Source organism: Ambystoma mexicanum, chromosome 9 (assembly GCF_040938575.1).
Source record: "Ambystoma mexicanum isolate Mex_15411 chromosome 9, UKY_AmexF1_1, whole genome shotgun sequence".
Classification (NCBI taxonomy): Eukaryota; Metazoa; Chordata; class Amphibia; order Caudata; family Ambystomatidae; genus Ambystoma; species Ambystoma mexicanum.
In genome coordinates this window covers 1466673541-1466699390 of record NC_090931.1, presented here as the reverse complement: position 1 = coordinate 1466699390, position 25850 = coordinate 1466673541, and the positions used below count along the sequence as shown (strand labels likewise).

General features: G+C 47.8%; 1 long non-coding RNA gene across 1 annotated transcript in view; it reads left to right on the top strand.

Moving 5' to 3' along the window:
- Nucleotides 1–25850, top strand: part of LOC138489233 (uncharacterized) — a 72034-nt gene that overhangs the window by 37860 nt on the left and 8324 nt on the right. The window contains exon 2 of the long non-coding RNA XR_011274759.1: nucleotides 6335–6408. This is a non-coding gene — a long non-coding RNA (uncharacterized lncRNA). The remainder of the gene's footprint in view (nucleotides 1–6334; nucleotides 6409–25850) is intronic.

The window sequence follows — 25850 nt, the reverse complement described above, 5'->3', positions numbered from 1 at the left end:
GCAGAGAAACTTGACGGTATTTCTAAGTGCAAAGAAACTAGATGAAGTCACAGCTATTAAATATCTGGGAATCTGGCTGAACCCAAGTATATGCGAAAAGGAATGTGCCGAACATCTGAGATCGAAAACAGAAGCCCTGGCCAGCAAGGCTTAATGTTACACAAAAAATATGGAAAGTCCTCCTTAAAGCCTCTCATCACATACTACCGCCAAAAAGTAGTAGCGATACTAACTTACGAAAGTGAAACCATGCTAAATCTACATTGGAAGACGTGGGCTCTATTGGAAGCAAATTTTTTGAGGAGAATTCTAGCCTTGCCTAAGTCTTTCCCCGTACAGAGGATCCGTTTTATACTGGCCTTGCAATCAATTAAATCAATCATGACATGCAGATCCTTGGACCTCTATAGAAAAATCCTGACAGATGATATTATCCCTCCAATTGACATCCTAAGATCCAGACCCAAAACATGACACAACACAATTCTTAGAATGTGGAAAGAAGCATGTGGTCAGATGATGGGTGGCTGCACGATGGAAACTCTGATAAAGCGACCAATGGAAATCAAGAGAAAAATTCAAAAAGCCTACTGGATTGAGACGATAGAGAAGAAAGCCTTGTATCAACTTGTAATTTGAGGAGTGATTGAAAATAGTGCGCTAAATCAACTCCCCTCATATCTTGCTCTCTTTCCTTGCCAACGGACTAGAGACCTCTTTCTCAGAATGCGGCTAAATACACTGCCTACAGGAGAGGTGCTAGCGACAATTAAACAATTTAGGGCTAATCTCATCACCTGTCCATTTTGTCAAAATAATGATCAGGTAGAGTCATCATACCATATCGTTATGGATTGCACTGCATTGGCCGATGAAAGACGATGATTCGCCGCCATGTTACATCCAGAGGAAATGATACTCTCCTCTGAAGACAGATGGACAACGTTGATGTTGGGCACTAATAAGAAACTGACATTTAGAGTCGCTCAATTCTGGACTAATTTAGCTAGAAAAGATTGGCTGACTTTGGTAGAGCCCCTTACATGGCCCATGATGGAATAGGTATAACCAAAACTGTCATGGACAACCATAGTGGAAAATCTACCTTTTACAGCTTATCGATCTGACTATGATGTTATGATTGTGTTCCTTTTTTTTTTTCTTTTTTGGTACTCATTTTACTTTTTGGAATTATGAAAATTGATGGAAGGATGTGATATAATGAAAATGTTTTGTAAAACAAACTAAATCATTTAATAACAAAGAAAATGAATTGCTCGCAGCTGACACTAGCCTCCATCAGCGGATGTTACTCACCGAGCCGGAAGGTGTACGTGACCCCAACCTGGATCGAGATGTCGGATGAGCCGTAGACGTCTCCGAAAACCCAGTTCCCCTGATTTCAAGAATCAGGCTTCCTCTTCGAGAGGGACTCTTTTTCACGATGTACCACTCTGCTATTTATGTAAGAAAAGACAGAGTAATCTATAATGCAAAAGAGCGGGATTGAGCGCACCGCCAGACCAATGCTGCAAGAGATACAGAAAAGGTTTTGAGTATTATGCCTAACTTGTTTCGTTTTAATTAATTCTATTAAACACAATAGAACTGCCGGTACCTGAGATATGATATGATATGATATGGCATTTGTAACGCGCCTATACACAAGTGTTTCAAGGCGCGACGAGGCGGGGGGGGACAAGGGGAGACAGACAACGATCCTACTAGGCCAGGTGTCATTCAGATCGCGCAAGTGCCAGGGCAGAAGGGAAGGGAAAAGTGCAGGGGGGGAAGCTAGAGGGAAAAGTGCAGTACAGGGTTCTAGCATACAGGATAAATTACAAGGGCCAGCTGGTGGCAAGTGCGAGGTAAGTGCAGACAAGTGCTGGGAAGGGGGGCTGTAGGGATACAGACACAGTCCCGCAGTGCAGGGGTTGCCAGGGAGGTAGTGCAGGGGAGAGTGGCTGGGCCAAGGACCGAGAACGGTGAGTGGCCCAGTTGCAGATTCAGTGCAGTTTCAGTAATTTTAGCAGGGGAGAGGGGGAGAGAAGGCAGAGGCAAAAAGGAAGGTTTCAGGTGCTTCCGGAACCGGAGATGGTTCTCCTCAAGTTTCAGGGAGGCAGGAAGGCTGTTCCAGAGGGAGGCCCCTGCAGCAGAGAGAGATCTGCCCCCAACTCATTGTTTTGAGAAGCGGCTGACCCTGAGGGAGTTGGAGGCGGATGAGCGAAGAGCACGAGAAGGAAGATATTTAGGAAGACAGAGTTGAAGGTATTTTGGCCCAAGGCCCCAGACGGCCTTGTGGACAATGCAAAGGGTTTTGAACTTGATCCTCGCAGTCACTGGGAGCCAGTGTAGTGATTTCAGTCCTGGAGAGATACGGTCCCTGGGCTTGAGGCCAAGGACAAGTCTCGCAGTCCTGTTCTGGATGAGTTGCAAAGGGCGGAGAGTAGAGGCGGGCAGATTTAGGTAGAGGCTGTTACAGTAGTCCAGCTTCGAGAGAACCAGGGCTCTAGAGACAGTGAGCTTCTGGGGGAAGGAGAGGAAAGGAAGGATACCTCTGAGGAGGTGTAGTTGGTAGTGTGACTTCTTAGAGAAGTTGGATATGTGAGGAGAGAAGGAGAGTGTGGAGTCGAAGATGACCCAGAGGTTTTTTGCCTTGCAGGTAGGAGCAGGAAGAAGGCCAAGAGAGGCCGGCCAGAGAGCTGCAGGGAAGTAGGGAGTGGGTGTGCCGATGAGTAGAATCTCAGTCTTACTGGCATTAAGGCAGAGGTCGTTGGCGGCACACCATTCCTGTATAGCAGAAAGACAGTCAGAGATGAGGGAAGGAGAAGAGGAGGCCGAGGGTAGCCTGAAAATGAGCTGGGTATCATCCGCATAGCACTGAAAGTTGGGGCAGAGAGCAGCGATGCGGTGGGCGAGAAGTGCTAGATACTGGTTGAACAGCCAGGGAGAGAGGTTAGAACCCTGGGGGACACCACAGGTAGAGAAAAAGATGTCAGAGAGGAAAGACCCCAGTTGGACCTGGGAGGGTCAATTTGAGAGGAAAGAGGTCAGCCAAGCCAGAGCCTGACCAGTGATACCCAGGTTATCACGGAGACGGTTGAGCAGGATGGTATGGTTGACAGTATCAAAGGCAGAAGAGAGATCAAACAAAATGAGAACACATGGAATGTTAGAGTCAAGGTTCGAGAGCAGGTCCTCACGGATGTTCAGGAGAGCAGTTTCCGTGTTTCTGGCAGCTCTGAAGCCAGACTGATGGTCATGAAGGCTACCAACAGATTCAGCATGGAGATTAAGCTGGGAGATGGCCAGTTTCTCCAGGAGCTTGCCCAGGAAGGGAGTGATAGAGATTGGGCGATAGTTAGCTGGGTAGGAAGGGTCGGAAGAGGGTTTCTTAAGAAGGGGGTGCACAAGGGAGTGCTTGAGAGGGGATGGGAAGACACCAGAGGCGAAGGAGTGATTGCAGAAGTCAGCAAGGGCAGGAGCCAAGGAGTCGATGTGGTCCTTGATAGTTTTGGAGGAACAGGGGTGGACCTGTTTTGACAAGATTTTCATAGATCGGACTTGTCTCGAAACCTCGTCAGCAGAAAAAAGGGGAAAGGCAGAGAAGGAGAGAGGAGGGGTGGCTGCAGAAGGGCCAGAGGAAGGGCAGGGAATAGAGGGGGGAGATGATAGGAGGAGAGTGAGGACAGGATGTCCTGAGTTTTTGAAATGAAGTGAGAGGCCAGTGCCGTGCAGAGGGCCTGGGAGGGGACAGGAGAGGTAGAGACTGCAGCAGGATTGACCAGCTCCTTGCAGATTTTAAAGAGTTCGGCCGAATTGTTAGATGCCGTAGTGATGCGGGCTTGGATAAGGGCTCTCTTCTTGGTGAGAACGGAGAGCCGGTATTGCCTTTGGAGCAGGGGACAGGCCAGTTTGTCAGAGGATGAACATGAAGCACGCCATTTCGTCTCTGCCACCCTGCACTTGCGTTTAAGGGTGACGAGATCCGAGTCATACCAGGAGTTACAGTTACATTTGGCTTTGGGCTTCAGGCGGATTCTCATGACAGGGGCAAGGATATCAAGAGTATCAGATATAGCAGAGTAGAGAGTGGAGAGGGCTGTGTCAGTGTGGGAGTCAGCCGATGGGGCAGGAGGGGGCGAGAAGGTGGCAGCGAAAGCCTCAACTGACACACGCTTCATGGGTCGGATGACCGAGAAGGAAGATGGCAGTGATGAGGGTGGCTTTGCCTGTGGGGTAGGGAGGGTGAGGTGGGAGGAGAGGAGAAAGTGATCACTCCAGGAGAGAGGAGTGGAGAGAGGGACAAAGAGGGGAAGGTCAGAAGAGATCAGGGCATCTAGATTGTGCCCTGCAGAATGAGTCGGCCATAGTGTATGTGAGTAGACCTGAGAGGAAATCCTGGACCAGTTTCAATAATGAGAACAAAATCCAAATGGTTGATGAAAACGACAGGAAAAAATAATAAATGGGAAGGTTAGTATAGGGAGGACAACCCGAACGGCATGAGGGACGCACTAGAGCGGGGTTGGTGCATGTCCTGGAAAGCGTCAGTAAATGCACTTCAGTAGAAAGAACAAACAGTTAATCAGGTAGTTGGAGTAAAGGAAGTCCTTGATAAGCAGCACTGGTAAGAATGGTCTTATAGTCCAAATAGATGATTCAGATAGAACAGGAAGAAAGGACCAAGCAATGTCACGCTGAAGAGGATCTCAGAAAATCGTAGAGCTGGAGACTCCAGATGGAAAACAAGGGCGTTTGTGCAAACGTAATATGAATGAGAACTGGAGTTCAGTTTTGAGCGGAAGTGAAGAACCGCAGAGCCCGTAGAAACTGAAGGTTGAGCGGGGAGGCTCCTGCGGTTTAACGGCAGTAAAGGAAAACTACTGTGGCAACAAGTCCTTAGGGTAATCCAGATAAACAGAATCAGAGTACAAAGCCGAGGTCTGGTAACGAAAGTTCAGAGTCAAAGGTTCACAGAGGGTAATCCGAGAAAGGCAAACATTGCCATAGGCGGGCTACGAAAAGGCACATAGTAACGTACAATTAGCAGCAACGAAGTTCACGTGGCTGAAGGCTTTAAGGGACAAGGGGGCGTGGCTTCCGTGTAAGCGAAGCACGTCCGATCAGCTGACTAGCACGTGACCTGAACAGTTTCCAAGGCAACTTGTAACGATGCCAAAACGGAGTCCATGTAGTGTAACAGCGGATTTCTCTCCAAAGACGCCCTCTTTTCCGGATGTAGCCCTTCGAACTGCACGCGATATTTCACCCAGAGAAACTGACACAGAACTTTGTCACCAAGTATAGCTGTTTGGCAGGTAAGACTTGGCTGGTGGGGTTAAACTGAAGATAAAACTGAAGATATTTGCAAATATCTTCTTTTGCCAGGAAAAATTTGAAAGTTTTTTATGATGCCTGGTCCCAGTAAGCTTCGTAAATGTTGATCTGGAGTTTGTTGCGTTCACTCTGCGAACGACTTAGAATTTGGTCAGCCTGCACCCCCAAAAGGTACCCCGGCATCTGAAATATATGTCAAATACGGGTTAGGAAAACCAACTTGTGTTCCATAAACATGCGCTGTCACATGGTGATTACAATGAGTCCAGTAAAGACTGATAACATTGATATTTTATATTTTATTCCATGGTCAATGGTGTATCTGCCTGCCGACATGTGTTTCGACCGATTTGGTCTTTCTCAAGGCAAAAAATACAAATCTCTCAAAGATGCGTTTTTTACTTGGCTGACTTTTAATGTGCGAACAAATAGCTTTGCTATGTTCACAACTGAAATGTCATGGCAGTCGTCATGTGTATGATCCACCTGACAAATTGTTTCCCACAAAAATAGTGCACAAATGTACGTCTTCATGTATATCTTGTATTCAGAGCTGCCTGAATTATCATGGCAGTCGCCACATGAATGATCCCATCTGACAAAATAATTTCCCACATAGTAAAGTACAACTGTACGTCTGCAAATAAATCTTGTATTCCAAGCTGTCTGATGTTTGTGAGGAGTTCCAAACGTATGGCACTCCTCACAAACATCAGGCAGCTCGGAATCGAAACTGAATTAGAAAGTGAAAAAAATACTTCTGAATATGTCCAACAACCTGTTATCATCAGAGCATGTAAAAAATCTTGTGTGTCAGATGAAGAATTACAGTTAATTAGATGTACCGCTCTTAGATGGGCCACCACTCTGACCACTTGTAATAATTCAGCTAAATGAACTTGAAGGACAAAGGAGTCTTATCCAATGAGTAGTTTGTATGGACTAAAAGAGAGCCCAATTCATTTATTAACCATTTTTCATCTTTTATCTCTAGATATACTGAAATGGATACGTCTTCTCATTGCCTTGGAATCTGCATCGATGGTTTAATGACTGCAGACAAAACAGGTAAGTTCTTTGTGGTCTTAAACTTTTTATATTGTTCTTTTTCCTTTACTGTCTATGTTTCTCTCTTTATTCTCTTCCAAGTATCTTCAACACTGGTTCTTCTTCTTTCCTGCTGTCTACTACTCATCTCTGTATTTCCCCTTCTCTTGTCTTGAAACAACTTGTCAGAAAAAAAAGTCTCTATCTCTTTCGTTAGCTGTCTGTCCCTTCGCTTGTTTCTGGGAGGCCGTTTTCTAACACAGCCTTCGCTCCAGCTGCTCTTCAGACACTCTCGATCATTCGTTATATCAGTAACGGCCTTTCATGTTTCCCTTAGATTTACGCTCATACGAACTACTTTCCCCCTCCCCATTAATGTGACTCAGATGACACGCCTCCACATCCTTCACTCATCTCATGAATACTTTACAGTTTCTAGTGCGGCGAAGTATCCGATTCCTCTTCACTTCCAACCTCACCAGAGACTTCGGTTCTGCCTCTTTCCTTCGTCATTGCGCAACGGCGCTCGTCCTTCTTCTTCCGGATACTGACAACGATCGTTCCCCTTTCGCTGGCACAGCGCAACGGCGCTACTTCATTATTTCCTTACTACGAGCGACAACGGTCGCCTTATTCTAATTACTTGTAGTCGAGCGCCACAGCGCTGCCTTTCCTGCTACACACACGGCGAGCGCAACGGCGCTGCCTTTCCTGCTGCTCACACGGCAACCACGATCGTCGTTAACCCTTCAACCAGACAAATTAGTATCGTAGTCCGCGCAACAGCGTAGACTTATTTCAATCCGCTTCACACGTTGTCAGCTGTTCGCCTCAGTAAGCCCAGCTGAAACCGTTGGGCTCGACCTCCTCCTCGTCAGCCCTGGTTTCCTAGCATACCAAAAATACAGATCTCATTAGAGGAAAGTCCATACAGGTGTTACTTCCTGCAACTATATCCATGCTTTAATAGGGCTTCCCAACTGTACAGAACATTTGTAGAAGCACGAACAACCCAGCACCTTGTCACCCCCCTCTTTCGGGCATTTGCAGTACTTTTTGTCAGTATGCACCCCAGATGCAGATGCAAGCTATGAAAGTAATGTTGGATGCAATTATGCAACAAAATGAGGAAGGAGAGTTAGAGAATTCTGTAGAGTTGCAACACTTGAAACTAATAGATAATGCATCAATAATGAGTATTCCAGAGCAACTCATCCACTTAACAGCACTTTTAAAATTACGAAAACCACCTAGTTGCCAGCTCCCTATGCGGGAGGCGCCACCTGTTTATATACAACAACATGCTACGCTTGATGCTCAAGGAGACCCTTTCCTTCATAATCAAGGGAAACCAATTATGCAGCCCGCTAAATATGATATCTGATTTGTTCACAGACCCTTTTCCAGGCAAGAATCAAATGCATTAAAACAAACAATCCCTGACATTAGGAAAAATCGAATGGGATCTTATAAAAAATTAGAGGCTGTTTTGAATAAATCTATCTTTAATAGTAGGGGTTTGGAGACCCTATTCTCAGTAATTTTACCATCATATATTTGGGCACCAATTAGAAATATCACTGACCCTGCGACTTTGAGGAGGACATGGGATGCACTTTTCCAGTTTGGCGCTAATATGACAGCTGGCGAAAGGCCCTCTCCCGCAGTACTTAACTTTCCCACTATGATAGCTGCACAGCTCAAAAGGGTGGTACCCGAGAAAAAGATTAATTGGTTATAAGCTGGCCGCATGTGTCCAGAATAAAATTGAAAGGCTAACAGAGGGCCTCATTATGAGTACGGCGGTAGCCGTGCCAGTAAAACTGGCAGGCTGCCGCCAGACCTGTAGGGATATACCAGCTCCAGACTTGCCGGAATTGCTGGGGCATTACAGTCGCGTTGATCCAGTAAATCCAGAGCCGGCATTCTGTAAATCCCCATTCCCGTGGAGCTCCGTAGGACTCCACGGGAATGGGGAAGTGGAAACACCGGCACCATGTTGTGATGGTGCCAGTGTTTCTGCGTCTGTCTGTGGCCGAGTGGCGTTACGCCCGCCATGTCAGACCTGGCGGGTGTACCACCACACGGCCACAGAACTCGTAGTTAGCCGGTCCGGAAAACAGTGCCGGCATGGTTTTACCGGCACCATTATATCAGGACCGGCTAACTGGTAATGAGGCCCAGAGTACTTTAATAAGTTTGAGCAAGTATTTATTGATTTTTCAGGAAAAGAATGACTACGCCGACAGGAAACAATTATTTGTAGATGAATTTGTCCGGCAATTGTTAACAGAATTTAGGGTTCTTATAATGCAATCAGAGAGTGCTTGGCAGACTAAAACCCTGTCAGATATTCTGCATATGGCTCAATATTATGAGAATAGAGTAAATGTGGAGAAACAGAAAGCAGAAAAGAAGAGAGTGGATCTTAAGACAATAGTGTTAATACAGCAAATACAGGGAACTAGGGGAGGGCCATTTATTGGCTCAAGAGGAAGAGGTGTTGGTCAATTGATACCATTTTCACCACAAGGACCTAATCAGTGTGCATATTGCAAACGGGAGGGCCACTATAGGGCACAGTATCCATCCTTGTTGAATAGGGGAAGTGAAATGTATCAAAGAAGGGGAAGAGGCCGTCAGGGAGGTCAGGTAGGAAGTAGGGGCGGATGGGTACCACCTGGGTCCACGGCTGGCACTGTGGCAACTACTACAGTGCCTATCAACTCCAATGTTTTCGATAATCCTAGCGAGTCTTTTGTTACTAATCAATACAATAGTGAGGATTTCTCTTGAGATATTACAGAATAGGACAACCCTCAAATGAAAATGGAACCAATTCCCATCCATGTGGATCAGACAGGACCCTACGTTCACATGAGAGTTGGTAGACAGGAGCTTCGATTTCTAGTAGACGCGGGAGCGCAAAAGAGCTCTATAGATCATGCTAAGGTTCCAGATATTCCTTTGAGTGGGCATACTAATATTTCAGTAGGGTTTGCTGGAACACTTGTAGTTAGTAAAGTATTGGTCGCAGGACATGTCCTTTTAGGACCAGCAGCTAGTGAGATACAGTTTTTATTAACTACACAGTGTGAAAAAAATGTGTTGGGGTTAAATTTGTTGAAAAGGTTGTATGATACAATTTATTGTACGCCAGACGGAGTACACATTACAGTATGCACAGACGACAGACTCCGGCACCGAGCTAGCAAGCAATGTAGGAAAAGATGCACCTAACCAGTAAGTGAACCTTAGCCCGAGGCTACACGCCATCTTCATATTTCCTACTAGCAAGTGAACTACAGTTTGAGGCTACACGCCTCCCTCTAAAATCTCTACTCATAAAACATCATAACCCCAGCCTTGATTAACACCCACTTATGGTTGAAACACGTTTCGGCACTTTTTGGTGAATAACACATTCTCAATAAAATCACAAATGATATGCAAAGCAAAACGTGTGAACTATACATAATACGCTTGAAAGTGAATGAAGTGAATGCATATAACTAAATGCACCAGTGCCATACGAGTAGAAACGCCAACCAGATTGCATAGACCTACACATTACAGTAAGCCCGTTGAAAATGAATCAGTTTTTAGCAAAACATGTGCCACCCTAGTTTGATAACATCCCTGATGCCTTATGGCAGTATCGGGTAATGACGTTGGTTTTATGGCTATTGCCCCAGTGAAACTGCAAATACGACAGGGAGCAATTTATCTACGCATTCCTCAGTACAAAGTATCCCCTGAATGTTATTCAGCCCTTCAAACAATTGTCTCAGACTTAATAAGACAAGGGATAGTAGAAGAAATAACGGGGAGTGTGTGCAATAGCCCCATTTTACCTGTTTTTGAAAAAGGGGACTCAAATCTACCATATCATCTTGTCATTGATTTAAGAGTGATCAACAAGATTGTAGTAACCAAGTATCCAATAGTTCCAGACATTACCACCATCCTTACCATGATACCCCCATTTGCAGAATATTTCTCAGTGATCGACTTAAAAAATTCATTTTTTAGTATACCATTACATCCAGAAAGCAGATTTGTATTTCCTTTCTCCCTCGATGGGAGAGCGTATACTATCACTAGAATACCACAAGGTCACACAGAAAGCCCAAGTATATACAGTAGGGCACTTAAGGAACTGTTGGATTCCTTGAAATTGCAAATCTGTTACATTGATTCAATACATTGATGATTTGCTTATAGCAGCTCCCACGGAGGAACTTTGTAAACATGCAACTATATTGTTATTGTCCAGAGGCGTTGCTAGGGGGGGTAAGGGGGCTATAGCCCCTGGTCTTTTGGTTGGAGCCCCGGATAGAATCTCAGGAGCTACATCCAAAAGGCTAGCAAACTGTCACTCGCAGTCACGGCCATCGCTGTGACTGGCGATTTCTTCCGCGTTGGAGTTTGAGGAGACGCAGAGGAAGGTTACTTTAGTCCCTTTTCTGTGTTCGCATCCGCCGCTCAAAGCGCGGGACGCAACACTGCCGGGAGTATTTAAATCCCCGCCTCCCGGCAGGTCGTTGCAACCCCCTCTGTTGTTTACCTTTCGACTCTGGGTCCTTGGCTCTTCCTCTGCACCTCGCTTTGGAATTACTGAGGAGTTTTCCCCGTGGTTACTTTCTCCGGTGTTCCTGTTCCCGGAACACCGCACTTTTTGTTTTCCGTTTCTCTCCGCCGCCTTCCCTGGGCGGCGCTAAGCTGTGCCTTTTTCTCCGGCGGTTGGGCTCTCTCTCTCTCTCTCTCTCTCTCTCTCTCTCTCTCTCGCTCTCTCACCCTTTTTCGTTCCCTTGCTCTTTCAGTCCAGACAGCGTGGGGTTTTCTCCCGTGCTTCCCCGCAGTGCTTTCTTGGAAGATTTACTACCTCCACCTCAGCCGTCAGCTGCTGCCTTCTCCGCCTGCTCTTCGGGCCTAGTGCTACCATTGGACTTGGACGTTTTGAGGGCCACTACCCTCAGTGTTGGAGATCCTTCGCTTCCTTCTTCATCTGTGAACAACTGGCCTTCTGAGACAAGTCTTGACACCTCTTATCATGGTTTTTTTTTCCCTTGCGGGTTTTTCCCTGTGTTTTCTGGCTTGATTCCGGAAAGGAGGTCACTGTGCCGCTGTTCTCACCCAGCGGCCACAATGGCTTCTCTCCGTGACAAGCCCACGCACCAGAAGAAGGAGAGAGACTACCTGGCACGTCGAGGCCTGCAAGATACCTTCGACTCGGAAAGCTCAGGTGAGGAGAGCGTGTGCACAGGGGGGACTCAGCCAAGGGTACCGTTCAAGTCACAGATTGCAACGCCAAAGAGTATCACGATGTCAGCTGAGGAACAGGTCCAAGAGCTGTGGAAGGCTTTCCAGGCCATGTCCCAGGAGCTACAAGGTGTCAAAACTGAGAACGCTTTGCTTAAACAAATGGTTGCGGCTAGGGAACCGACTCCCTCGGAATTGCCACCCATGGCGCTGTCCTCTGGGAAATTTGATGGCTCCCCCAAGAAGGTGAAGGAGTTTCTTGAAGCATGCTTGGTTCATTTCACATTCAGACCCCGTACCTTTGCTACAGATCAGGCCCGGGTGGGTTTCCTAATATCCAACATGACTGGAAACGCTCTGTCCTGGGCCACCCCATTGGTGACTAGTGGAAATGCCATTCTGCAGGACTATTCGGGGTTTCAGAATCTTCTCAAGCAGACCTTCGAACGACCAGAGCTCTCCTTTACAGCCTGCGAAGACCTGTTGGATGTCAGACAAGGCTCCCTAGACGTTTTGTCATACATCTCCTCTTTCAAAACATTAGCAGCCGGTGTCAGGAACCAGGTTTGGAAATGCTGGAGCCGCTGGAAGTTCCGACCCCGAGGATCTTTCTAGTCCTCATCCAACATGGCGCGGTGCCTTTAAATGCAGGCTCCGCCCCCCTGCTCGGCGCGTTGTATCTGTTGCTGTTTCTTTCAACGCTCCGAGTGCTGCCTACTCGTTTCTACGTTCTGTGATTTCTGCTCCTTCTACAGCCCTCCCGTAGCGAGCCTGAACTACGCTCGTTGCCTTTCCTCTTTTATCTATCTATCCTTTTTCTGTGTTACCGTCTTCTTACTTTTGCCTTCCTTGTTTCCAGTCTACTTTCACCCTATTCTAACTTGTCGCTGTCGCTCTGTACAGTCAACACTACTTTCGTTTGCTTAGAGCGCCTTCCTATCCGCTCGACTTCCAACCCAGCAGTTTGGTTCGACTTCCTACCTTTTGAACGCGGTGCCACTTCTATGCACCGTGTTCCGCTACTTCTTTTCTGCTGTCTTTCGTCCGCTGCCAGCTCGGCAGCACCCTTCTTACTTGATTCTGTATCCTCAGTCATTTCTGTGCTACTGCTTCGCTCGCCTCCGCGAAGTTTATCTAGTTTTACCCTTGGATTGTATTTTCACATCTCTGGATCCCACGACAAGAGTTGCAGAACATCTGTGCCATCTCTTTGACTCATCATCAAGACCATCTATGAACTAGGGTTTTTTCTGCCTTCGTGCTTTTTCCCTAGATTGGAGGCTGGCCCCCTGGGGTTCCCCTTGGACAGGTCTTTGCCTCTGTCAAGGTGGCCTCCGGAGGGGCCAGACCTTACCTACACGAAAAGAAGGTTCGAGCACCCACGGGCAAGGGTGCAAGGATTAAAAAGAAACCCCAGAACACCGAAACCGACCGTCAAGGATCCACCTCAGGAGAGTCAGGTGAGGAGAAAGGGGAGGTAGACTCAGATCTTGACAGAATACAACGCCAGTGCAATACCATGACCTCCTTGGAACAATACCAAGAACTAGTGGCAGCTATGCAGAACCTAACTGCAGAAGTCCAAGCGCTGAGAACTGAGAATATCGTCCTCAGACAACAGGTGGTCTTACACCGTGATGACCGCGGGGATCTACCCGCTATGCCCCTTTCTTTTGGCAAGTACGATGGTCACCCGGGGGGATTAAAGGACTTCCTAGACGCCTGCAATGTTTATTTTGCCTTTCGCACCCATGCCTATGAATCCGCCAAGTCCAGAGTCGGATTTATTATTGCCAATCTCATTGGCAACGCACTGGCTTGGGCCACCCCCCTGGTAGCCAGAAATGACCCCTCCCTGAACGATTATGACTGTTTTGTGGAAGCCTTTAAGGATAAGTTTGACAGACCAGAAGTATTCTACTCTTCACTGGAAGCTATATTGGATGTCACACAAGGGAACACAGACGTCCAAACCTACATATCCCGCTTCCAGAGATTGGCGGCTAAGGCAGATTGGCCGGACTCTGCTCAATAAACTATATTCAGAAGAGGGCTACACGATGAAATCAAGGATGAGTTAGCTCGTGTAGCTCGACCTGTGTCCTGCCAAGGATTGATGACTCTATCTCTACAGATCGAATTCCGTCTATCAGAACGGCGACAAGAAAGAAGACGAATCAGAGGCACCCCTCAAACCGTCGGTCTACCTGCTCCTTCTCCCACATCCAGGTCAAACCTCACTCCTGAAGAACCTCTGCAAATAGGGGCCACCTGAGGGCCTCTCACACCTGAGGAACGCAAACGACGAAGAGAAGCCGGATTGTGCATGTACTGCGGTTCCTCTAAACATTTACTAAGAAACTGTCCGGAAGTTCCTCCTAGGCGGAAGGAAAACTACAGCCTCCGATCTGCCGCAAGGGAAGTCTCGGGGGAATTGCCAAGTACCCTTGCAACTACTCAAGAACCATGAATAACCCAGAGGAGAACAGTCTGATGGTGTTCCGAGTCAAATTGTGGCTATCCGACTCGAGACCCACCGAAGTTCTTGCTATGTTAGATTGCGGAGCAGCCGGAAACATTATGGACTCCAACTAGGCTAAGGAACATCAGGTGTCCACTAGACCAAAGACAACTCCCATACCTGTAGAAGGTGTGGATGGGAGGCCTTTGTCCTCTGGACCTATTACTAAAGAGACTATACCCTTGAAGATGGAATTGAGTCACCATTCTGAATACTTGGTGTTCGATCAGATCCGAGCTGCGCACTTTCCATGGTCATTGGTATCCCTTGGTTAAGACAACACAATCCTCAGATCAACTGGAAGGCAAATAGAGTGAGTTTTAATTCGCACTTTTGTAAGTCCACTTGTATGAACCAGTCTATCGGCTTAACTCACCATGGAGGGAGGTCGGGTCCTGCTCTAAGTCCGGCTATCATCGCTTTGATTCCAACACATTACCAAGAGTATTCAGAGGTGTTTTTAGACATCCAACCACGTGAGTTACCTCCTCACAGGGCAGAAGACTGTGGTATCGACTTACTTCCGGATGCTGTAGTTCCGTTTGGACGGATGTATCCCTTGTCTCTCCCTGAAAGGAAAGCTCTACGGAATTACCTAGACTCCAATCTTCAAAATGAGCTTATCCAGGAGTCCAGATCCGCTTGTGGTGCCTCCTTATTCTTTATTCCGAAGAAGGATAGTGCAGAATTACGTCCATGCATAGACTATAGAGGTTTGAACAAGGTGACGATTTGGGACAGGTATCCCATGCCTTTGATCCGAGATATTCTGGAGGCAGTACAGGGGGCTATTTACTTCACCAAACTGGACTTAAGGGGCGCTTACCACCTCCTAAGGATAAGAAGAGGGGACGAATGGAAGACGGCGTTCCGCACCCCATTTGGACTTTTCGAATACAGGGTGATGCCGTTTGGCCTTGTCAATGCCCCAGCCATTTTTCAAAGATACATGGACAAGGTATTCGCGGACATGTTGTTCGTATCTGTTGTAGTGTACTTGGACGACATCCTGGTATTCTCCCAGACATTGCCCGAGCATAGGGTACTGGTTAAGAGAGTACTGCAACGTCTTCAAGATCATAAGCTATTAGTTAAACCGGAGAAGTGCCAATTCGAAACCACCTCAGTATCCTACCTAGGATTCCTTTTGTCAGGAAGGGGCATAGAGATGGATCCAGTTAAGGTTAAGGCCATCAGGGAATGGAGAGAACCCAACACTGTCAAGGAGCTACAAAGCTTCTTAGGGTTAGCCAATTTTTACAGGAGGTTCATTCCCAACTTCTCCAACCTAGTGCTTCCTCTTACCTCCCTGCTAAAGAAGGGTGTCAAGTTTGCCTTCGGAGAGGAACAACAGAGGGCTATTCTAACCCTTAAGGAGTGTTTTTCTTCTGCTCCCGTTCTGGTACAACCAGACCAGACTAAACCTTTCATTCTGGAGACTGATGCGTCGATAGGAGCGATAGGTGCCATCCTATTGCAGAAGGCAGCGGATGATTACGAACACCCAGTGGCATACTTTTCTAAGACCCTCACCAGCAGCGAACGCAATTACTCTGTCTTGGAAAGAGAGCTGTTGGCCATCAAATTAGCCTGTCAAGAATGGCGACATCTCCTATAGGGCGCTGCCCATTGTTTTGTGATCAGAACTGACCATCGTGACCTTCGGGTCCTGCACAAATGGAGTGTACCAATGCCCGACATGCCCGGTGGGCTTATTTTTTTTTGCAATTCGATTTTGTGATAACCTACATTCCCGGCTCTGAAAATAAGAAGGCGGATGCCTTGTCACGAAACATCGGGGACAGCTCAGGGAATTCCGAAGGACATGACCGTATTTTCCCCAATCTTAAGGTTTTAGCAACTACTGTCTCCTTCCTCCAAGACCTGATACCTCAATATCAGGCTTGCACAGAACTTCCTTCTTCGGTCCGCCTAGGTAGTGATGGTTTGTACTACCATGAAGACGCACTTTTCATTCCCACTAAAAGTCTCCAGAAACTCATCCTTTCCTGGTGTCATGATTCTCCCTTGACAGGACATCCCGGCATCCGAAAGACCTATGAATTGCTGCAACGAGGTTTCTGGTGGCCAAGGGTAAGAAAGGATGTGCACCAGTATGTCACTTCATGCTCTATTTGTGCTTCTAATAAATACCGAACTGGCAAACCACTCGGTCTCTTGCAGCAGCATTCCTTACCATCACGACCATGGGAACACATGTCTACAGACTTCATTGTCGATCTCCCTCCTTCTAACGACATGACAGTAATCATGGTCACAATAGACTCCTTCAGAAAGCTGGCCCACTTTTCTGCATTCAGGCAGATACCATCCGCTTCTGAGACCGCTGAGGTCTTTCTTCGAGACATAGTCCGACTGCATGGATTACCCCGGACTATAGTATCAGACAGGGGACCTCCGTTTACGTCCAAATTCTGGACTTCACTTTGTCAGACTTTGGGAATCCACCGCGCTCTTTCCTCGGGTTACCACCCTCAGAGTAACGGGCAGACAGAAAGGCTGAATGCCAGTCTGGAACAATACTTGAGGTGTTTCTGCAGTCCACAGCAGGAGAGGTGGTACCATTTCCTCTCGCAAGCAGAGTTTGCATACAATAACACTCTGCATACCTCTATCCAAATGAGCCCTTTTTTGTGCACATATGGGTATCATCATCAACATCTACCGGGTCTTAGTTCTCCAGCCACAAGGATCCCTACTTTGGATGGTATCTTGCAGGAAATACATGAATTACATGGTCTTGCCAAGAAGGCACACCAGGCCAGTCTACAGACTCAAAAGAGATGGGCAGATAAGTACCGGGGATCTAATCCCAACTGGGGTGTGGGACAACTGGTCTGGTTGTCAACCAGATTCCTACCTAGATGGGTTCATGCTGGGAAGTTTTCCCCTGGATTTCTTGGGCCATTTTCTATCCTTCAACAAATCAATCCGGTAGCCTACAGGCTCAGACTTCCGGACTACCTCAAGAGAGTTCATCCAGTTTTTCACGTATCCTTGCTTAAGGAGTATAAGGAAGACCCGTTCCTTAGACCCATCCACAAGGGTCGCGCCCAAGTACGATGTATTCCGGAGGAATACGAAGTGGCATACCTGGTAGATTCCAGATACCGCAAGGGCAGACTCCAATACCTGGTACACTGGAAGGGCTATCCAGTGGAAGAAAGGTCCTGGGAACCAGTTAGCCACATCCACGCACCCAGACTTCTCAGGAAGTTCCATTGTCTCCACACGGGCAAGCCTGGGGGTCCCCGAGAGGAAGGAGGTATACTGTCAGGAACCAGGATTGGAAATGCTGGAGTCGCTGGAAGTTCCGACCCCGAGGATCTTTCTAGTCCTCATCCAACATGGCGCGGTGCCTTTAAAGGCAGGCTCCGCCCCTCTGCTCGGCACGTTGTATCTGTTGCTGTTTCATTCAACGCTCCGAGTGCTGCTTACTCGTTTCTACGTTCCATGATTTCTGCTCCTTCTACAGCCCTCCCGTAGCGAGCCTGAACTACGCTCGTTGCCTTTCCTCTTTTATCTATCTATCCTTTTTCTGTGTTACCGTCTTCTTACTTTTGCCTTCCTTGTTTCCAGTCTACTTTCACCCTATTCTAACTTGTCGCTGTCGCTCTGTACAGTCAACACTACTTTCGTTTGCTTAGAGCGCCTTCCTATCCGCTCGACTTCCAACCCAGCAGTTTGGTTCGACTTCCTACCTTTTGAACGCAGTGCCACTTCTCCGCACCGTGTTCAGCTATTTTTTTCTGCTGTCTTTCGTCCGCTGCCAGCTCGGCAGCACCCTTCTTACTTGATTCTGTATCCTCAGTCATTTCTGTGCTACTGCTTCGCTCGCCTCCGCGAAGTTTATCTAGTTTTACCCTTGGATTGTATTTTCACATCTCTGGATCCCACGACAAGAGTTGCAGAACATCTGTGCCATCTCTTTGACTCATCATCAAGACCATCTATGAACTAGGGTTTTTTCTGCCTTCGTACTTTTTCCCTAGATTGGATTGGAGGCTGGCCCCCTGGGGTTCCCCTAGGACAGGTCTTTGCCTCTGTCAAGGTGGCCTCCGGAGGGGCCAGACCTTACCTACACGAAAAGAAGGTTCGAGCACCCACGGGCAAGGGTGCAAGGATTAAAAAGAAACCCCAGAAGACCGAAACCGACCGTCAAGGATCCACCTCAGGGGAGTCAGGTGAGGATAAAGGGGAGGTAGACTCAGATCTTGACAGCCGGAGCAGGATGGCCCGAGACAGTGCAGTATGCCATTTTCAGAAGAGGACTGAAGGAGGAAATTAAAGACGAGCTGGCCAGATCCCCTCGTTCTCCTACTGTAACGCTCACCTGATTCCCACGGAGGCGCGGGTCTTGGCAGGAAGGTGTCTGTAACACGAAACGTGATGTGCAGGATTCGGTTGGCTTCTGGGGTCGAACCTCTCCTCACTGTGTGTCGAACTCGAAGGGTGAGGTTTCTGCAGGTGAAACAATATGGGGATTAAAGGTCTGGGTTGTGAATGTCCCTATCTCTCTCCTCCCAGCTTGTCTGTTGAACCCCCCTCCCAGGTCAACGTGCTCACCTTAGATAGGTGAATGCTGGGCTCTCCATCTGCGTCTAGTGCAGGGTGCCGTTGCCAGTTCCTTCACTGGTGAAACGCTGGCCTCTTGACTTCAGAGGATGGGTACCGTCGTTGTCTGCACGACCGGTAAGTTTCTGGACACCTTTAGTCTTTATAGTCTTTTATGCGTGGCGGCGAAGCGCCTGGAATTGCGTAAGTATGGCAAGCGCTCTTTCTGTCTCTTTCTTTGTTTTTGCAGGCGACGATGCAGAATGAAGAAATCCGGAATTCGCCGCGTGCCGGTAAGTAGAATAATGCTGTTTATCTTTGTGCAGCGGCAGCGTGAAGAATCCGGAATGCACAGCGTGCCGGTAAGTAGAATAATGCTTTTATCTTTGTGCAGATGCAGCGTGAAGAATCCGGAATGCACAGCGTGCCGGTAAGTATAATAAGGCTGTTTATCTTTGCAGGCGAAGGTGCAGCGTTAGACAAGGCCGCTGCCGATGGATCAGGTAAGCAAGCACTGCGTGTGAAAGTTCGTTCTGCTAACCTGTTGTTTCTGGTCTTTTGCAGGTGCTGATGTTGCTCGGGTACCAGAATGGTAAGTATAATTCTTGCAGGTTCAGGATCCAAAGAAGAAAGGCTGGAACAGACTCGGTGAGCGTTCTGCTGCAGATGCAGAATAACGCGAAGCACGTTTCATCAATCGGGTGTGGTTTAAATAGCCTTGGAGTGATGAGGCGTCTTCTTCCACGGCCCCGCCTAGGTAAGAAAAGAGTTCCTGCTTCCAGAAGAGTTCCAGTGCTGTATCCAGGGAGTGGAGCTGCCCCACCCAGGTAAGAAAAGTAGTCCCAGTTCACCGAGGACTTTTAAGAGTCTGGCAAATAAGCAGCATGGTCTGCCGCAGGTAAGTCCACCCAAGCACCTTCACACCAATGATGAGCCCGGTGCTTCCAGTGCCGGGACCGATGCTTCTGATGAGCCTGGTGCCACAGGCGCCAGGACAAGGTCCAAAAGGTCCCTGTGGGGACCGGCTGGTGCCTAGGATCAGGGTTAGGGGCCTGCTTCCAAGGACGTTGGGCTGATCCTGGCTCCTTGGAAGCAGTGATCATGACAGTATCCCCCCTCAAGGCCCCTCCTAAGTGTGTCTTCTCCGGGGGCTTTGGCTTGTCGGGGTGATTCAGATGGAATCTCTTGACCAGACGAGGTGCGTGGACGTGTTCTGAGAGTTCCCAAGATCTTTCCTGGGGACCATATCCTTTCCAATCAACCAGATAGTATAATTTAGACCTGGAAATTTTGGAGTCTAGGATGTTCTTCACTTCGAATTCGAGTTCTCCGTCTACCAAAACGGGTTCTGGGAGTTCGGTCAATCGGGTTTCTGGTTGTACTGGTTTTAATAAGGAGACATGGAATACTGGATGTATTTTCATATGCGTAGGTAATTCCAATTTGGCAGCCACCGGATTAATTATGGCGGATATGAGGTAGGGCCCAAGGTATCTCGGGATGAAAGTGCGGGGTCCTTTTAAAGGCAGGTGCTTAGTGGATAACCAGACTTGATCTCCTACAGCGTAGTGAGGGGCCCCTTTACGGTGCCGATCGGCTGCCTTTTTGAATTGAGCTTTAGCTCTTTGCAGATGGACAGTGGCTTCCTTAAAAGCACAGGTGATCTCCGAATGCAAGTGATCCACAGCAGGTGCTTCAATTTCTTGGGGAGGATCCAGGTTGGAGGTTCTAGGATGGTGTCCATATAATAGGAAAAAAGGAGTCTTCCCGGTTCCAGAATGAGTCGAATTGTTGTACGCGTATTCAGCGATCCAAAGAATGTCCTTCCAGGGGTTTTCTGTTTGTTAGAGCATGCAGCGTAGATATTGTTCTAGTGTCTGGTTTGTCCTTTCGGTTTTTCCGTCAGTTTGGGGATGGTGACTGGTCGAAAGTCTTACATCAACTTGGGCTAGACGACAGCAACTGCGCCAAAAGTGGGAGATGAATTGACTTCCCCTATCGGAGACTAAAACCGAAGGAAAACCGTGTAAACGAACAATGTTTGCCAAGAATTCCCGGGCCAATACTGAGGCTGAAGGCAGACCCTTCAAGGGTATGAAGTGAGCCATTTTCGAGAATAGATCCACGACTACTAAGATGGTAGTATATCCCAAGCATGGAGGTAAGTCCGTGATAAAATCCATGGACAGGGTATGCCATGGACAGGGAGGGATGTCAAGTGGCTGTAATAGGCAGGCGGGTTTTTGCTTTTGACTTTTATTCTGGGCACACACACCGCAGGAGATTACAAAGTCTCTAATATCCCTTTTCCACGATGGCCACCAGAAATGTCTTTTAATCTTTTCCATGGTTTTGGTAATGCCAGGGTGCCCCTCCATTAGAGAATCATGATAACCGGAGATTACTTGTTTTTGTAGTTTCTCACAGGGCAAGTGCAATCGTCCTCGGAAATATGGTAGGTCTTGATCTACTGAGAAATCTTTTCCCTTTAATTGCCAGTCCTGCAAATCGGTCGGAGTTAGGAGCGATTTCACCGTGGTCTTGATGTCTTCAAAAGATTGAGTGCTGACCAAACCCAAAATCCTTTGTTCTGGGATTATGGGTATTGGATCTGGATTGATCAAATGTTCATCTACTCCCATCCGGGAGAGGGCATCCGCTTTTCCGTTCTTACTACCTGGTCGATAAGTAATTATAAAGTCAAATTCCGCTAGGAACAGAGCCCAGCGAAGCTGTCTGGAAGACTGAGCTTTGGCTGTCTTTAGGTATTGTAAATTGCGGTGGTCAGTCATTACGGTGACTGTGTGTCTGGCTACTAGAAGATAATGCCGCCAGGCTTTAAAGGCCGATCTGATGGCCAAAAGTTCCTTGTCTGTAATTGAATAGTTGATCTCAGGAGGCGAAAACTTGCGGGACCAAAAGGCAACCGGATGTAGTTGGTTTGTGACCGAATCTCTTTGTGATAACACTGCTCCCATAGCAAGACTAGAAGCATCCGTTTCCATGATGTAAGGAAGTTCTGGGCGAGGATGTTTTAAAACAGGTGCTGAAATGAATTTAGCTTTTAAGTCTTGAAAAGCTTGTTCCGCTTCAGAAGACCACTCAAAACGTTTGTTCTTTTTCAACAGAGCGGTGATGGGCTGGACTATCCGGGAAAATTCAGGAATGAATCTGCGGTAAAAGTTAGTGAATCCTAACATGCTTTGAACTCCTTTTACAGAGGTTGGTGATGGCCACTTGATAATTGCATCAACTTTCTTTGAATCCATATGGACTCCGTTAGGTGACAATATGAATCCCAGGAACTCAACTTCCGTTGCGTTGAAGACGCATTTCTCAAGCTTAGCAAAAAGACTATGTTGACGCAATCTCTCGAGAACTTTTTTAACATGTCTCTGATGTTCTTCTTCAGATGATGAATAGACAAGGATGTCGTCAATGTAGACAACTACACACACGTCAATGAGTTCTCTAAGGACATTGTTCATAAAATATTGGAAAGCAGCAGGAGCATTACACAGTCCAAAGGGCATCACTTGATATTCGAATAGCCCGTACTTGGTGCGGAAGGCCGTTTTCCATTCATCGCCCTCTTTGATCCGTACCAAGTGGTAGGCTCCTCTGAGATCCAGCTTTGTGTATATACAGGCATCTTTGACTTGGTCCAGGAGTTCAGGGATCAAAGGTAACGGGTATCTGTTTTTAACAGTGATCTGATTCAGGGCGCGGTAATCTATGCAAGTCCTAAGGTCTCCTTCCTTTTTCGGAACGAAGAACAAAGCCGAGGAAGCTGGAGATTTTGAAGGACGGATAAACCCGTTAGCTAGGTATTGGTCCAGGTACTGTCTGAGGTGAAGGTTCTCTGGCTCAGTGAGGGCATAGATCCTGCTGCAAGGAGGAGTTGTTCCAGGTATCAGATCTATTTGACAGTCGTAAGACCTATGAGGAGGTAGGGTGTTAGCTTGATCCTTCTGGAAGACGTCTTGGAACTCCTGGTATTCGGGAGGTAATTTGAGAATTTCCTCAGAAGAGATCGCCGCCAGTGAAACATCAGGTCGAGGATAACAAGTGGTAGAACACTCTGGAAACTGAACCGTCTTTGCTCGCCAATCAATCTGAGGATTGTGCTTCTCTAACCAAGGAATTCCCAGAATGATCTGGAACTGAGGGGCCTTGATTACATCCTATTCTCTCCCGGTGTCCATTATGACTCAACAGCGTCACTTCTTGGGTGGCATGCGTTACAGGTCCGGAGGCTATCTCCGTGCCATCCACAGTAGTGATGACGTCTTTTACTGCCTTAGGGACAAGGGGTAGATTCATCCTTGATACCATTTCACGGTCCACATAGTTTCCGATTGCTCCGCTGTCAATGTAAGCTTCAATTGCATGCAAACGATCCGGACGTTCAGGACTAATGAGGACCATGGGTATCACGAAATGCGAGGTCACGGGACAGATCTTAACGCTCGGCAAGAGGACCTCTACTCTTGTCGGGCGAGGTCGTTTCCCTGCTCAGAACTTGTGGTACAGGTATCCGCGGCTCCTACAGTCTTCTTAGCTGGTTTCACGTGACAGTCCCGAAGAAAGTGTCCTGAATTACCGCAATAGAGGCATAATTGCAGCTGCCTTCTTCTTTCCCGCTCTTTCTGGGTTAAAGGTCCTCTCATGCCCCCTATTTGCATAGGTTCCACAGTGTCAGCTCCCTTATTCGAGGTCTGTGGTTTGGAAAACACTCGGGTATCAAATCTGGAACGATCTGCCTTCCTGTTCTGTAGTCTATGGTCTAGTTGGACAACTAAGTCGATATAGTCTGAACATTCTTGTGGAGGATTCACAACCTGCGCTAGCACATCCTTGAGCTCTCCGCGCAGGCCTCTGTAGAAAAGCGTTATCCTCTTGTCCTCGGGCCATTGTGTTTCCACTATGAGTCTATTGAAAGAGGCTATATAAGTCAAGAGGTCTTGGTTACCCTGTCGTAATGAGAGAAGTTCATTGTCCAAGGCCTGCCCTTGTGCATGTCTTGCGAACAGTTTCTCCATGCTGGACTGGAAGGCTTGAAAATCGTGTAAAACCGGATCATCCTGGGTGACCAAAGGGATCGACCAATCTGCAGCTCTGCCACTGAGATAAGAAAGCACGAAAGCCACCTTGGCCTGGTCTGTTGGGAATGCAGCTGGTCGACATAAGAAGTGCAGGCGGCACTGGTTGATGAACACTGCAAATTTCTTTGGATCACCAGCAAAGCGTTCGGGCGGAGCCAAGGGCACATTACCGGGCAGATTGATTTGCACTGGATTTGAAGCTGATGCAGAAGGATAACTCCCTCCTGGAACGGGCAAAGGTGTCTGTCCTGCCTGCGTTTGTAACAACTGCCTAGCAAGATCCTCTGTTCGCTCCTTAGAAATGATCAGTTCTCTTCTTAGAGAGCTCGTTTCCTGGCGAGCTGCATGTACTTCTGCTCTTAATTCCCCAAGCAACTGGGCTAGTTGATCAGTATCTGAAGTTTCCATTGCGCCTGGGTAGGAGTTTAGTGGTCGGCTTCGCGTTCTGTAACGCTCACCTGATTCCCACGGAGGCGCGGGTCTTGGCAGGAAGGTGTCTGTAACACGAAACGTGATGTGCAGGATTCGGTTGGCTTCTGGGGTCGAACCTCTCCTCACTGTGTGTCGAACTCGAAGGGTGAGGTTTCTGCAGGTGAAACAATATGGGGATTAAAGGTCTGGGTTGTGAATGTCCCTATCTCTCTCCTCCCAGCTTGTCTGTTGAACCCCCCTCCCAGGTCAACGTGCTCACCTTAGATAGGTGAATGCTGGGCTCTCCATCTGCGTCTAGTGCAGGGTGCCGTTGCCAGTTCCTTCACTGGTGAAACGCTGGCCTCTTGACTTCAGAGGATGGGTACCGTCGTTGTCTGCACGACCGGTAAGTTTCTGGACACCTTTAGTCTTTATAGTCTTTTATGCGTGGCGGCGAAGCGCCTGGAATTGCGTAAGTATGGCAAGCGCTCTTTCTGTCTCTTTCTTTGTCTTTGCAGGCGACGATGCAGAATGAAGAAATCCAGAATTCGCCGCGTGCCGGTAAGTAGAATAATGCTGTTTATCTTTGTGCAGAGGCAGCGTGAAGAATCCGGAATGCACAGCGTGCCGGTAAGTAGAATAATGCTTTTATCTTTGTGCAGATGCAGCGTGAAGAATCCGGAATGAGTATAATAAGGCTGATTATCTTTACAGGCGAAGGTGCAGCGTTAGACAAGGCCGCTGCCGATAGATCAGGTAAGCAAGCACTGTGTGTGAAAGTTCGTTCTGCTAACCTGTTGTTTCTGGTCTTTTGCAGGTGCTGATGTTGCTCGGGTACCGGAATGGTAAGTATAATTCTTGCAGGTTCAGGATCCAAAGAAGAAAGGCTGGAACAGACTCGGTGAGCGTTCTGCTGCAGATGCAGAATAACGCGAAGCACGTTTCATCAATCGGGTGTGGTTTAAATAGCCTTGGAGTGATGAGGCGTCTTCTTCCACGGCCCGCCTAGGTAAGAAAAGAGTTCCTGCTTCCAGAAGAGTTCCAGTGCTGTATCCAGGGAGTGGAGCTGCCCCACCCAGGTAAGAAAAGTAGTCCCAGTTCACCGAGGACTTTTAAGAGTCTGGCAAATAAGCAGCATGGTCTGCCGCAGGTAAGTCCACCCAAGCACCTTCACACCAATGATGAGCCCGGCGCTTCCAGTGCCGGGACCGATGCTTCTGATGAGCCTGGTGCCACCGGCGCCAGGACAAGGTCCAAAAGGTCCCTGTGGGGACCGGCTGGTGCCTAGGATCAGGGTTAGGGGCCTGCTTCCAAGGACGTTGGGCTGATCCTGGCTCCTTGGAAGCAGTGATCATGACACCTACTTTCTCAGATCTGCTTTCTGCTGCCCTTCATATTGAGTATCGCCTTCAAGAGAGACGAGTTGAACGTCGTAAGCAAAGGACTCCTGGCTATACCTCAGACCCCTCTGTACCCGTTCTCCCTGGTCGCTCTACTAACATTATTACCGAAGAACCAATGCAGATTGGTGCCACCAGGGCGCCCTTGTCCACAGCCGAAAGACGTCGCAGAAGAGAGAAAGGGCTGTG